Source organism: Mesoplodon bidens (genome assembly GCF_964165515.1).
Source record: "Mesoplodon bidens genome assembly, chromosome: 16".
Classification (NCBI taxonomy): domain Eukaryota; kingdom Metazoa; phylum Chordata; class Mammalia; order Artiodactyla; family Ziphiidae; genus Mesoplodon; species Mesoplodon bidens.
The window spans coordinates 53,591,897-53,605,436 of record NC_138173.1 but is presented as its reverse complement, the minus strand read 5'-3'; the positions used below and the strand labels follow the sequence as shown (position 1 = coordinate 53,605,436).

The 13,540-nt window shown below is 35.2% G+C and overlaps 1 protein-coding gene and 1 pseudogene across 4 annotated transcripts in view; both read left to right on the top strand.

The window, feature by feature from the left end:
- The window catches only part of CSMD3 (CUB and Sushi multiple domains 3), a gene marked incomplete at both ends in the record, with an annotated part of 1,095,706 nt that overhangs the window by 598,177 nt on the left and 483,989 nt on the right, over positions 1–13,540 (top strand). The window lies entirely within an intron of this gene.
- LOC308630084 (dnaJ homolog subfamily B member 9-like) lies at positions 4,477–5,149 on the top strand (annotated as a pseudogene). The gene has a single exon. The product of its transcript is annotated as a dnaJ homolog subfamily B member 9-like (transcript).

Sequence of the window (13,540 nt, the reverse complement as noted above, 5' to 3'; positions counted from 1 at the left end):
TAAACAATAAGAGCTACTACTTTTACTGGTCTTCTGTGAATAGAACTGTTTTTTTTTTTTTAACTTGTTTTTGCAACAGAAAAAATCAAGTTGCTTAACACAATAGCATGTAAACCCTGTCATTGGCTCTCTTACCTCATCTCATATTACGCTACCCTTGGATCATTCTATTTCAGCCACAGTGGCCTTTTTGTTGTTACATGAATATTCCAAGCACCTACATACTTTAAGGATTTATACTTACTCTTCTCTCAACCTGCATATATGCTTATATGTCATGTACTCTCACTGTTAAAAATTTTACTGTCATAAACAAAGCACCTATGCTCTCTCATTTCCTGCATTGTTTTACTTCACAGAACTTATTACCATCAAGAAATTATGTTTCACTTATTTGTGTATAAACTTTCTCCTCCCATGTGAATATGTAAAGGGGGGATTTCAGTCTTTTTGATTTGTTATTCCCAGCACCAAGAATCATGTCTTACATGAAAGTCAATAAAATTATAGAATTGAAAAAAAATCAAACAATTAGGTACTCAAAAGGTAATTATTTTTCTTTTTATTATGATTTCTGGCAAACTTAACAACTACACATTCCCTTTTTAACATCATATAAGGCTGTCTTGTGCCATGACTGGATTTCGTTTTGTTTTTGTAACACAGACCATCCTCTGTGTACCTCCTTGTGTGCTTGCAGAAAGCTCATTTTTAGTGTCCTATTTATGAATTGTACTGTCAGGATTTTTTTTCATTCAATATACTTGTAAATTGTTTATGAATAATTATCACTGGGTATTTTCATTCCTTTCTGTTTTTGATGAACAGTAACTTATTAGTTAACCCTCCGCCCTGAGTATATTCTAATCTTTGTGTAACATTCTATAGTACTTCTCTGTGACTATCAGAGAAAGACTTTAGTCTTCTTTTGGTAGAAAGAAAATTCTTGGCAAGGACTGAGTTTTTAATAGAGTCGCAAATAGACCATCCATTCTCATGTTTGAATCAAAGACAACATGAAACTTCATATATAAAGCCACTCAATACTCACTCCCCATCTCCCCAGTTTTAGCTACTGAGGCATATTGCTGTCCCACTACCACGTAGGCTACAGTGCTACAATAATATTTATTTATTGACTAAAATTAATACTAGTGTGTTTCTTTTGTACCCAAAACTAATTCTAACTTCTAAAGAGTCTTTTGTTATTATTGTTATTTTTACTATTTCTTCCAAAAATCTTTAGGACCTTTATCCAAGGGAAAAGAACTGGAGGAGAGTGAGGGCCACCAGTTTCTAGTACAGATTTTGGATTGAGGATAATTTTTTTAATCTCTTTTTTTATTTGCAATAAATTTCTGCAGAATCAGCCTCAAAGAGGATTGTGTATTATACCCTCCTCTGTAACCAACATGATATTTGTATTGCTCTTTAGTTTAGATGGCATGGTAATATAACTAATATTTATTCATCTTACAAAAATTGATAGTGGAAACAGATATGCCCTTCAATTCACAATTTCCAACATATATTTAATTCTGTTCTGGTTGCTTTATTGTAGCATATTTATGTTATTTTTATCTGCAAATTAGAAGAAAAAGGCAATTTTGCTGAAAATATAAATAATAAAACAATTCATTTTAAACATTTTGCTAACAACTGTGTGATAAATAAAAATCATGACTTATCAAAAGCCCATCCAGAATGTACTGTTTGGTTTCAGTATGAAGCCCTGTACATTTTAACAAAATATTTTACACTATTCAGTTAATTTATTATTTCCTTAATGATTAACTTAAAAATTCTGACTTTTTTCAAAGCAAACTTCCAGCTATTTCAAAGGAATTTTTCCATTTCTTTTTAGTAAAAAGAGTGTAAAGTGTAGTCTACCTCAGTTCTGCCATTAATCCAGATGTCATCCATTAGAAATTATGTTCAACAGGGGCTGGGAATTTGTGTCGTAACATATAAGAGTGTCTAAGTTACTTATAATAGGTAGTCCATAAATACTCATTGAATGAATAATTTCCTGGCAAACTCAATAGTCTGGATCTTAATTTCCTTTTCTTTAAAAAGGTGGAGTTGAATGGGGATATCCAGGATTAACATTCAAAATTTTATCTGATAAAATTATAAAACTAGTCTAAGAATTTGTTCTTGGACCTGACAACTGAGAAATAAATTTTTAGAATTCTTCTTGTCTATTTAATCAAGAGAAGATAAATTAATTTAATACCAGTGAGAGTGAACTTATCTCTGCAGTTAGCTACTATTCAGCTTTTCAGTTGGAAGTTAGATACATGCTTGTAAAATAGTTGTATAAATTTAATAAACCATAAATTAAAACACTATCTGACTACATATGCCACAGATTTTTTTTCTTATTATGTATTGTCCTAAAATATAATTTAATCCAGGAAAATAGGATTTTTCCAGGAGAAAAATCCAGAAGCCTGAAATTTCTGTCTATCTTCATTCTTCATCATTATGACCTAATGATGTTATATTTGATAAGCATATCAGTTCTGATGTGTATTTGTCTCTCCTGAATTGTAAAAAGCACATTTCAGTTACTCAGGCTAGAGATTTTATTCTTTAAACTGTTCACAGTGCCTCTGGCCACACTTAGAATTTAGATTGCAAAGGAATATTCAATCTTCCATCTAATAGCATTCAGCCTATTGAATATTTAATTATTTTCCTTAAAATGGTAAACAGTTGGAAATACTTTCCTCCTAAAGGGTCAGCATTCTTTTTCTATTCTCTTATGAAGTTAATATATTTTATTTTAATTGCAATACTTACCATTAACAAAGAAGATTGAACATGTTTTGTCATTTAATTCCTATTTATTTATAAAATATTACTACAAAGAACAGAAAATTGAGTTACTATATGTAACACATTAAAAGGGGCAGTGTAGCCAACCAAGGACAGTAGTATTGCTTGAAAGCATGGGCTACGTAGTCAAGCCGCACATCCAAATTCTTTTATTTTTAATAGATCTTTATTGGAGTATAATTGCTTCACAATACTGTGTTAGTTTCTGTTCTACAACAAAGTGAATCAGCCATATGCATACATATATACCCATATTCCCCCCCACCTTGAGCCTCCCTCCCACCCTCCCTATCCCACCCTTCCAGGTTGTCACAAAGCAGCGAGCTGATCTCCCTGTGTTATGCTGTTGCTTCCCACTAACTATTTTACACTTGGTAGTGTATATAAGTCGTTGCTACTCTCACTTCGCCCCAGCTTCCCCCTCCCCACCCCATGTCCTCGAGTCCATTCTCTATGTCTACGTCTTTATTCCTGCCCTGCCACTAGGTTCATCAGTACCTTTTTTTTTTTCAGATTCCATATATATGCGTTAGCATACGGTATTTGTTTTTCTCTTTTGACTTACTTCACTCTGTATGACAGACTCTAGATCCATCCACCTCACTACAGATCACTCAATTTCATTTCTTTTTATGGCTGAGTAATATTCCATTGTATATAGCACATCTTAATTCTTGATTCAACTCTACTAGCTGTGTGATCTTGGAAAAGATCAACATAAACCTCAATTTTTTTTCAGCTTTAAGATTGGGTAACATATAAGATTTGTTTCATAGATAATGAGGTAATACATATAAAACACAGCATAATTCTTGAGAAAAAATAAGTATTATCTTATTATTATATATTATTGATTGATATGTATATGATCAAAAACGTGACTATTTTCAAAGAGCACTGCTTTTAGTTGCATTATGGAAAGAATGTTTAAAAAGCTGTACGAAATGCACTTGTGGATTTATTCATTTATCATAGACTTCACTGGTAAGTTGAGAATGGAAGCTGAATTGCTAAAACAAGAAGTTTAAAAGGTAAGAGAACAAATGATTAAATTTTTAGGCAACTGACTTAGGAAAAGAAAATAAAAAAGTGTACATGCATACAAATTATAGACCCTTGAGAATAAAATATTGAAATTAGGCCAACTAATAACCCTGCAGTGACCTCTAAGTGTTAACGTGAAAGGAAGAGTCACAGTCTCTCATTTTAAATCAAAAGCTAGAAATGATTAAGCTTACTGAGAAGGCATATAGAAGGCCGCGACAGGCCAAAAGCTAGGCCTCTTGTACCAGTTAGCCAAGTTGTGAATGCAAAGGAAAGGTACTAGAAGATAGTTAAAAGTGTTACTCCAGTGAATACCCAAATGATAAGGAAAGTGAAACGCCTTATTGCTGGTAATGGAGCAGGTTTTAGTGCTCTGGAAAGAAATTCAAACCAGTCACAACATTCTCTTAAGCCAAAGCCTAATCCAGAACAGGGCCCTAACTTTCTTCAAGTCTGTGAAGGCTGAGAGAGGTAAAGAAGCTGCAGAAGAAAAGTTTGAAGTTAGCAGAGGCTGTTCATGAGGTTTACGGAAAGAAGCCGTCTCCGTAACATAAAAGTGCAAGGTAGGGTGCCGGGGTCGGGATATTAGAAATGAATACTCCCCAGTCAGTTTTCATCTTTGAAAACTGCATTTTAATGGTAACCGAATTAATTTTGGCCTCAGAAAGTTACTCTGGTATCTTAGGTGTGCGAAAGTCAGCATCAGAGTGCCAAATCAAGAAGACCTTTCACAAGTTGGCCATGAAGTGCCATCCTGATAAAAATAAGAGACCTGATGCTGAAGCAAAATTCAGAGAGATTGAAGAAGCATATGAAACACTCTCAGATGCTAATAGATGAAAAGAATATGATACACTTGGACATAGTGCTCTTACTAATGGAAAAGGACAAAGAGCTAGTGGAAGTCCTTCTGAGCAGTCATTTAACTTCAATTTTGATGACTTACTTAAAGACTTTGGTTTTTTTTGGTCAAAACCAAAACACTCGGTCCACGAAGCGTTTTGCAGATCACTTCCAGACACGCCAGGATGGTTCCAGTAGACTAAGGCACCATTTACAGGAGTTTTCTTTTGGAGGTGGGTTGTTTGCTGACATGCTTGAAGATATGGAGAAAATGTTTTCCTTTAGTGGTTTTGACACCACCACGAATCGACATACAGTACAGATTGAAAATAGATTCCATGGATCTAGCAAGCACTGTAGGACTGCCACTCAACAAAGAGGAAATATGGTTACTGCATACACGGACTGTTCAGGACAGTAGTTTGTCCTTTTTCTATTCTCATTAAACCCAACTAATTGACTCTTTTTCAATATCTTTGATGCAGAACCAATTTTTTGTGAACTATTTTGACAAGTACATGATTTCACTTAACTTGACATAGCTATTAAATATATTTAAATTGCTTTTGACAAATTCAGCAGCATTCAGTTAGTAGAGAAATAGCTAATTATTAAATTCCCTGATTAGGCAAGGTTCTTTAAGAAAATATTATAATTCTGCCTGGTCTTTTTTCTCTAACTGCCCTTGGGCTTATTAACATGACCAGTTTTATTACCAAGGAAAGAATGAGTTTGCCTGATAAATATTTAAAGGTTAAATTTTAAAAGTTATTGTAGACTTAAATTGTGTGAACTTGAATGCTTTTTTTTGAGTGAAATCTTTGCTAATTTAAATTTGCATGCTCTGTAACATCTCTGACTTGGGTTGCAAAATGTATGTGAAGCTGTATAATTGAGTCGTTCAGCAAAGAATAGCAAGCAGTATCTTGGTTAATTTCTACTGAAACCTTCAAAAAGGTATGGTTGAATATTTACCACAGAACCATGCAGACGAATTGGAGTAAAGGAAGTGATTGTATTGCTCATAGACATTTAGACTGAAAGTTGAAAACTTAATATTGCCAAGAGATTGTTAAGTGGCTAATGATTTCATCCCTGGCTAATAATTTTGTAGTGGTGAAATCACAACTGTTTTACACATTTTTTCACATTTCTTTCTTAATTGTTGGTGCTCTAGGTCTTAGTACAGATATATGTATTTTTGTGTGTGTATGGCTTTTCCTCTTTGCACTCATCTTTAGAGATTGACTAATACCTCATTCTGTTTATAAAAACAGCCAGTAAATTCTGTGCAACCTTATTATGTGCAAAATTTTTAAATCCTAAGATATGTGTGCTTTTGTTTTCAGATATACTTATTTCTTTTTTTCCCTTGAATTTTATTCTATTTATTTTTTGTACAGCAAGTTCTTATTAGTCATACATTTTATACACATCCGTGTATACATGTCAATCCCAATCACCCAATTCATCACACCACTACAACCACCACCCCTGCTGCTTTCCACCCTTGGTGTCCATGCGTTTGTTCTCTACATCTGTGTCTCAATTTCTGCTCTGCAAACTGGTTCATCTGTACCATTTTTCTAGGTTCCACATATATGCGTTAATATACGATACTTGTTTTTCTCTTTCTGACTTACTTCACTCTGTATGACAGTCTCTAGATTCATCCGTGTCTCTACAAATGACACAATTTTCTTCCTTTTTATGGCTGAGTAATATTCCATTGCATATATTTACCACATCTTCTTTATCCATTCATCTGTTGATGGGCATTTAGGTTGCTTCCATGACCTGGCTATTGTAAATAGTGCTGCAATGAACATTGGGGTGCATCTGTCTTTTTGAATTATGGTTTTCTCTGGGTATATACCCAGTAGTGGGATTGTTGGGTCATATGGTAATTCTATTTTTAGTTTTTTGAGGAACCTCCATACTGTTCTCCATAGTGGCTGTATCAATTTACATTCCCACCAACAGTGCAAGAGGGTTCCCTTTACTCACACCCTCTCCAGCATTTGTTGTTTGTAGATTTTCTGATGATGTCCATTGTAACTGGTGTGAGGTGATACCTCACTGTAGTTTTGATTTGCATTTCTCTAATAATTAGTGATGTTGAGAAGCTTTTCATGTGCTTTTTGGCCATCTGTATGTCTTATTTGGAGAAATGTCTATTTAGGTCTTCTGCCCATTTTTGGATTGGGTTGTGTGTTTTTTTAATAGTGAGCTGCATGAGCTGTTTATATATTTTGGAGATTAATCCTTTGTCTCTTGATTCATTTGCAAATATGTTCTCCCATTCTGAGAGTTGTCTTTTCGTCTTGTTTGAAGTTTCCTTTGCTGTGCAAAAGCTGTTAAGTTTCATTAGGTCCCATTTGTTTATTTTTGTTTTTATTTCCATTACTCTAGGAGGTGGATCAAAAAAGATCTTGCTGTGATTTATGTCAAAGAGTGTTCTTCCTATGGTTTCCTCTAAGAGTTTTATGGTGTCCGGTCTTACATTTAGATCTCTAGTCCATTTTGAGTTTATTTTTGTGTATGGTGTTAGGGAGTGTTCTAATTTCATTCTTTTACACGTAGCTGTCCAGTTTTCCCAGCACCACTTATTGAAAAGACTGTCTTTTCTCCATTGTATATCCTCGCCTCCTTTGTCATAGATAAGTTAACCATGGGTGCGTGGGTTTATCTCTGGGCTTTCTGTCCTGTTCCATTGATATATACTTCTGTTTTTTGTTCCAGGACCATATTGTTCCATATTTTTATGGAACCCTGGACTAATCTCCCCTTCCCCCAACATTCATCTGCAGCAGTGATACCACAATTTATAAACCAAGGTCAGGTTATATCACTGTACACTTACATGTTCATTACTGATCAAGACTGTTTTTCATCTAGCTATCAATCAAAGTATCATCAGAATGCAATCATAGTTCTAAGAATAGGAGATGATTTTATACAATAATTTACATTAATAAATAATCTACTTCAGACACTAAATGTTTTAATCTGCAATAAAGATCTGCATGGGCAGAAATATAAGCTATTGTAATGGATTCATAAACTCGCTACTTGGAAAAGGTCAAGAAAAGTTTTTCTTCATTGTTATCATATTCCTTAACTGCATAAATGAGATATGCAGCTAAAGCTTCCTTTAGAATAGTAGGAATTAGTCCTAAGGAATCAGGGGCACTCGTTATGAAGTCTATATTTGGTTTTGGCACATCCAGCAGCTTTATTATGTATCTCATCACTCCCATTTTTCTTTTGCCTCATTGTTGAGGTGACAGTATAGTTTATTGTTCAAACCAGGGCACTTCTGAGAATGATATGGGATGCTATTAATAACATCAGTGACACCATAGGCATAAACTGAAACTGTCCAGGGCAAGCCAGGACTTATGTTAACTTGTCATAGCACTTTTTCCTTTAAAATTTCTGTGCCAAGTTCTATCCTTTACCTTTCAAGAAAATCTGCCTTTAGCTATGGATCACTTTAAAGTGTCCAGCACTTGTCTATGGCCATGGCACCCTGAACACGCCTGATCTCATCTCAAGTGTCAAACACCAATTAGTAATCAATATATTACCTCTGAAAAGCTTCAGCATTTTTAACAAAAGACTAAAGCCTTAAGGAGATGAAGCTCTAGTTTAGGTAATTCCAAAAATCTTCCAGAGAGGGAGTATGTCATAAATGGTGCTAATTAAATGCTTGCTTCTCCACCTATTACTAAATTTGGTATCCTGTCAAGTTCTCAGAAGTTTTCAGAAATAATATGCCCTTTTATATGCAGTGTTTTCTTATATCTACATTTGCATATGCCTTCCCTTCAAGCAAATTGTGCTAGATACAGAAAGCTGCCCAGTGGTTCATCCAGTTAATTATTTCTGCCTTACTTCAAGTCTTATCTCTCCCCTAGATTTTTAGTTCCACTGATGCTTACCTTAACCTTTCTAAAAGTGAACACAAGAGGTAAATATTTAACAATATTAAAGTATTTTCAAAACATCTTAAAGAGAAAACAATTAAGATACGAAAGTAAATTTTTGCAAAAGTGATTCAGCTATTTCTATGAGCCTGATGAAAAACCTCTAATTTCTGTCAGGGAACTAGTTGCTGGCATGGGTCCAGGGATTTCCTTCCATTCTTCACTGACAAAAATATACTCATTCATTTATTAATTTGCCTATTCAATAGAGTTTACTGTAGTCAAGCACTACACTAAAAATATAAACTGTAAGACAGTACAGTTTCTATCTCATAGTCCACCAGGGGAGATAAATACACAACGTTGAATTAACAATATTATAGAGTTAACCATAACTCTATAGAACAGCAAAGAGAAGAAAATCAAAGAACACCAAATAGGCAGATCTTCACAGAGTTCATAGACCAGTGGAATCCTGAAGCATTGAGTACATTTACCAAGCAGAGAAATGGAGAAATTATACTGCAAGCTGAGGGGAGTTCTCATAAGGACACAGAAGCACAGAGAATGTGGTGTTCAAGAGGCCACAAGCAGGTGCGTGTGACTAGAATGCCAGGAACCCATGCTGTGGGCCTGTTAGGCAGATAGGTCAGAGTGTGAATGGACCTAGAAAACACAGGAAGGGGTTTTAACTAAGAGTTACCAGGATTTAACAAAAACATTTATGAAGAAAGCTAATTCTGTTAACAGTGTAAAAAACATCTGTAGAAATATGGGGAAAAATGTTGAGGGCCTAAGGGAAATCTGTCAGTGACAAGGAGTTGGCGTTTAACTCATCCAAAAGCAATGAGACCATTTATTCATCCATTCTACATATATTGTATACTTACATGCCAATATTATGCTAGCTGGTAGACTTCCAAACATGAATTAGCTACTAAAGTATAATTTAAACAGAAGAGGACTTGAACACAGTCTGTTTTCATAAAATAGAAAATTGAGATATGGTCTCAATTTCCTGTGTACCTTGTTTCTTAAGGTATATAATTTAAAATTTTAGATTTTGATAGTGCATGGATGAGGATTTGTGTTAAAGTCACACATCTTAACCCACAACTAATTCCTGCCCAAGGAGTCAAAGCTGGATGATAAATCAATAAAAACAGCAAAAAGTATTATGTTATTCTTGGCAGATTTCTCCACGAGGTGAGTGAGAGTATGACAGTGATCAATATTTGAGTGGCTGTGCCTGAAACATATATTTTCCTAAAATGACATTGACCCAATAGACCCAGACCTCTCATTCAAGGAGAAAGCTGACCTTAAGTTCTGAGCACCTTTTAGCAACCTGAAGGTTACAAGTATTGGTTTACATGTTCTCTCTTCCACCTGGACTATAAGCTGCTTGTCAGCAAGAATTGTCTCTTTATTTATCTTTGTATTTAGTCTAGCACACAACACTGGAACATAAAATTGTAAAATATTTGTCAGTGAAAATTAAGATAAATGGGTATCTGAGATATGAATACAGAATACTTGTAATTAACACTTATACGGGAAACTCTGATCCAGAATTTTTTTCATTATTAGCAAGATCACAATGTCCCATTGGAATTTAATATACTCAAGTTGTTTGTTTCCTGGATTGTTGGGGGCAAGAAAAGCCAAATTTACACCTAATTTTCTCCTCCACTCACATTGTACTTTTCTAACTTTTCTAGGATTTTCTGTAGATGTGTTTGTTTTATTTATCAGCAGACTTAGATAATAACCATTATCTAATACAGCTCATATTTAACTGTAAATAGGACAAGCCAGATTTGTAGAGTAATTGGGATGTTTTAATAGAAAGTATTTTTATTTTTATTTTTTTACTCAAGGATTTCTCTCAGAGTTAGACAATTTTGTCCCAGAAAACAATTTTTTTTTTAAATTTATGTATGTTCTCTGCCACCACCAGAGGGACTTTCAAAACAAGACACAAAAAGAGGACTGTCCAATGACCTCTTCCTTCCTTCTAAATTCATGGACCTTTCACAGTACAGCCTTTTCCCTGGAAGCTGTAAACAGTACAAAGGGATGAATATAACACAGTGAAGTAATTTATTAAATTTTTTTCTCTTATGAATTATCATTACAAATATAACTATATCCTCAGGAATTTCATGTCATTTGTCATGTATTCTTGTTTAGCACTTATCAGTTCTAATTTATTAAAATATTTATGTATCTGAATTCTCTTCACTACATGGTAAACTTCTTTAGATCAACTTCTAATCTTTATTCCCAGAATATTATCTCACAAAGGGCTGGTACAGGGCTTCCCTGGTGGCGCAGTGGTTGAGAGTCCGCCTGCCGATGCAGGGGACACGGGTTCGTGCCCCTATCCCGGAAGATCCCACATGCCGCGCAGCGGCTGGGCCCGCGAGCCATGGCCGCGGAGCCTGTGTGTCCGGAGCCTGTGCTCCGCAACGGGAGAGGCCACAGCAGTGAGAGGCCCGCGTACAGCAAAAAAAAAAAAAAAAAAAAAAAAAGGGCTGGTACAAAGTAGTTGTTTGCCAAATATCTGGTGAGTGAATTATTCTCTGCTACTCATATTTTAAAATAGTTAGCTACTTCCTCTGGAACAAACAATATTCACATATTAAATTGATTTTGAGAGGAAGATCTCTTCCAAGTTTGATAATCATTTAGAAAAATTCAGTATCACTCAAACCATGACTTGGATTGTTCCTAAAGTATCAAACCTTCTGAGTTAATAATTTAACTATATCTTCCAAAATATAGCAGAGGGAGGAACACTCCCAAACTCCCATCAAGGCCACCATCACATTGATACCAAAACCAGAAAAGGATGTCACAAAGAAAACTACAGGCCAATATCACTGATGAACATAGATGCAAAAATCCTCAACAAAATACTAGGAAACAGAATCTAACAGCACATTAAAAGGATCATACACCATGATCAAGTGGGGTTTATTCCAGGAATGCAAGGATTCTTCAATATATGCAAATCAGTCAACGTGATACACCATATTAACAAATTGAAGGAGAAAAACCATATGATCATCTCAATAGATGCAGAGAAAGCGTTCGACAAAATTCAACACCCATTTATGATAAAAACCCTGCAGAAAGTAGGCATAGAGGGAACTTTCCTCAACATAATAACGGCCATATATGACAAACCCACAGCCAGCATCGTCCTCAATGGTGAAAAACTGAAACCATTTCCACTAAGATCAGGAACAAGACAAGTTTGCCCACTCTCACCATTCTTATTCAACATAGTTTTGGAAGTTTTAGCAACAGCAATCAGAGAAGAAAAGGAAATTAAAGGAATCCAAATCGGAAAATAAGAAGTAAAGCTGTCACTGTTTGCAGATGACATGATACTACACATAGAGAATCCTAAAGATGCTACCAGAAAACTACTAGAGCTAATCAATGAATTTGGTAAAGTAGCAGGATACAAACTTAATGCACAGCGATCTCTGGCATTCCTATATACTAATGATGAAAAATCTGAAAGTGAAATCAAGAAAACACTCCCATTTACCATTGCAACAAAAAGAATAAAATATCTAGGAATAAACCTACCTAAGGAGACAAAAGACCTGTATGCAGAAAATAATAAGACACTGATGAAAGAAATTAAAGATGATACAAATAGATGGAGAGATATACCATGTTCTTGGATTGGAAGAAATAACATTGTGAAAATGACTCTACTACCCAAAGCAATCTACAGATTCAATGCAATCCCTATCAAACTACCACTGGCATTTTTCACAGAACTAGAACAAAAAAATTCACAATTTGTATGGAAACACAAAAGACCCCGAATAGCCAAAGCAATCTTGAGAACAAAAAATGGAGCTGGAGGAATCAGGCTCCCTGACTTCAGACTATACTACAAAGCTACAGTAATCAAGACAGTGTGGTACTGGCACAACAACAGAAAGATAGATCAGTGGAACAGGATAGAAAGCCCAGAGATAAACCCACGCACATATGGTCACCTAATCTTTGATAAAGGAGCCAGGAATGAACAGTGGAGAAAGGACAGTCTTTTCAATAAGTGGTGCTGGGAAAACTGGACAAGGACATGTAAAAGTATGAGATTAGATCACTCCCTAACACCATACACAAAAATAAGCTCAAAATTGATTAAAGACCTAAATGTAAGGCCAGACACTATCAAACTCTTAGAGGAAAACGTAGGCAGAACACTCTATGACATAAATCACAGCAAGATCCTTTTTGACCCAGCTCCTAGAGAAATGGAAATAAAGACAAAAATAAACACATGGGACTTAATGAAACCTAAAAGCTTTTGCACAGCAAAGGAAACCATAAACAAGGCCAAAAGACAACCCTTAGAATGGGAGAAACTATTTGCAAATGAAGCAACTGACAAAGGATTAATCTCCAAAATTTATAAGCAGCTCATGCAGCTCAATAGCAAAAAAACAAACAACCCAATCCAAAAATGGACAGAAGACCTAAATAGACATTTCTCTACAGAAGATATACAGACTGCCAACAAACACATGAAAGAATGCTCAACATCTTTAATCATTAGAGAAATGCAAATCAAAACTACAATGAGATCTCATCTCACCCCAGTCAGAATGGCCATCATCAAAAAATCTAGAAACAATAAATGCTGGAGAGGGTGTGGAAAAAAGGGAACACTCTTGCACTGCTGGTGGGAATGTGAATTGGTACAGCCACTATGGAGAACAGTATGGAGGTTCCTTAAAAAACTAGAAATATAACTACCATATGACCCAGCAATCCCACTACTGGGCATATACCCTGAGAAAACCATAATTCAAAAAGTGTCATGCACCAAAATGTTCATAGCAGCCCTATTT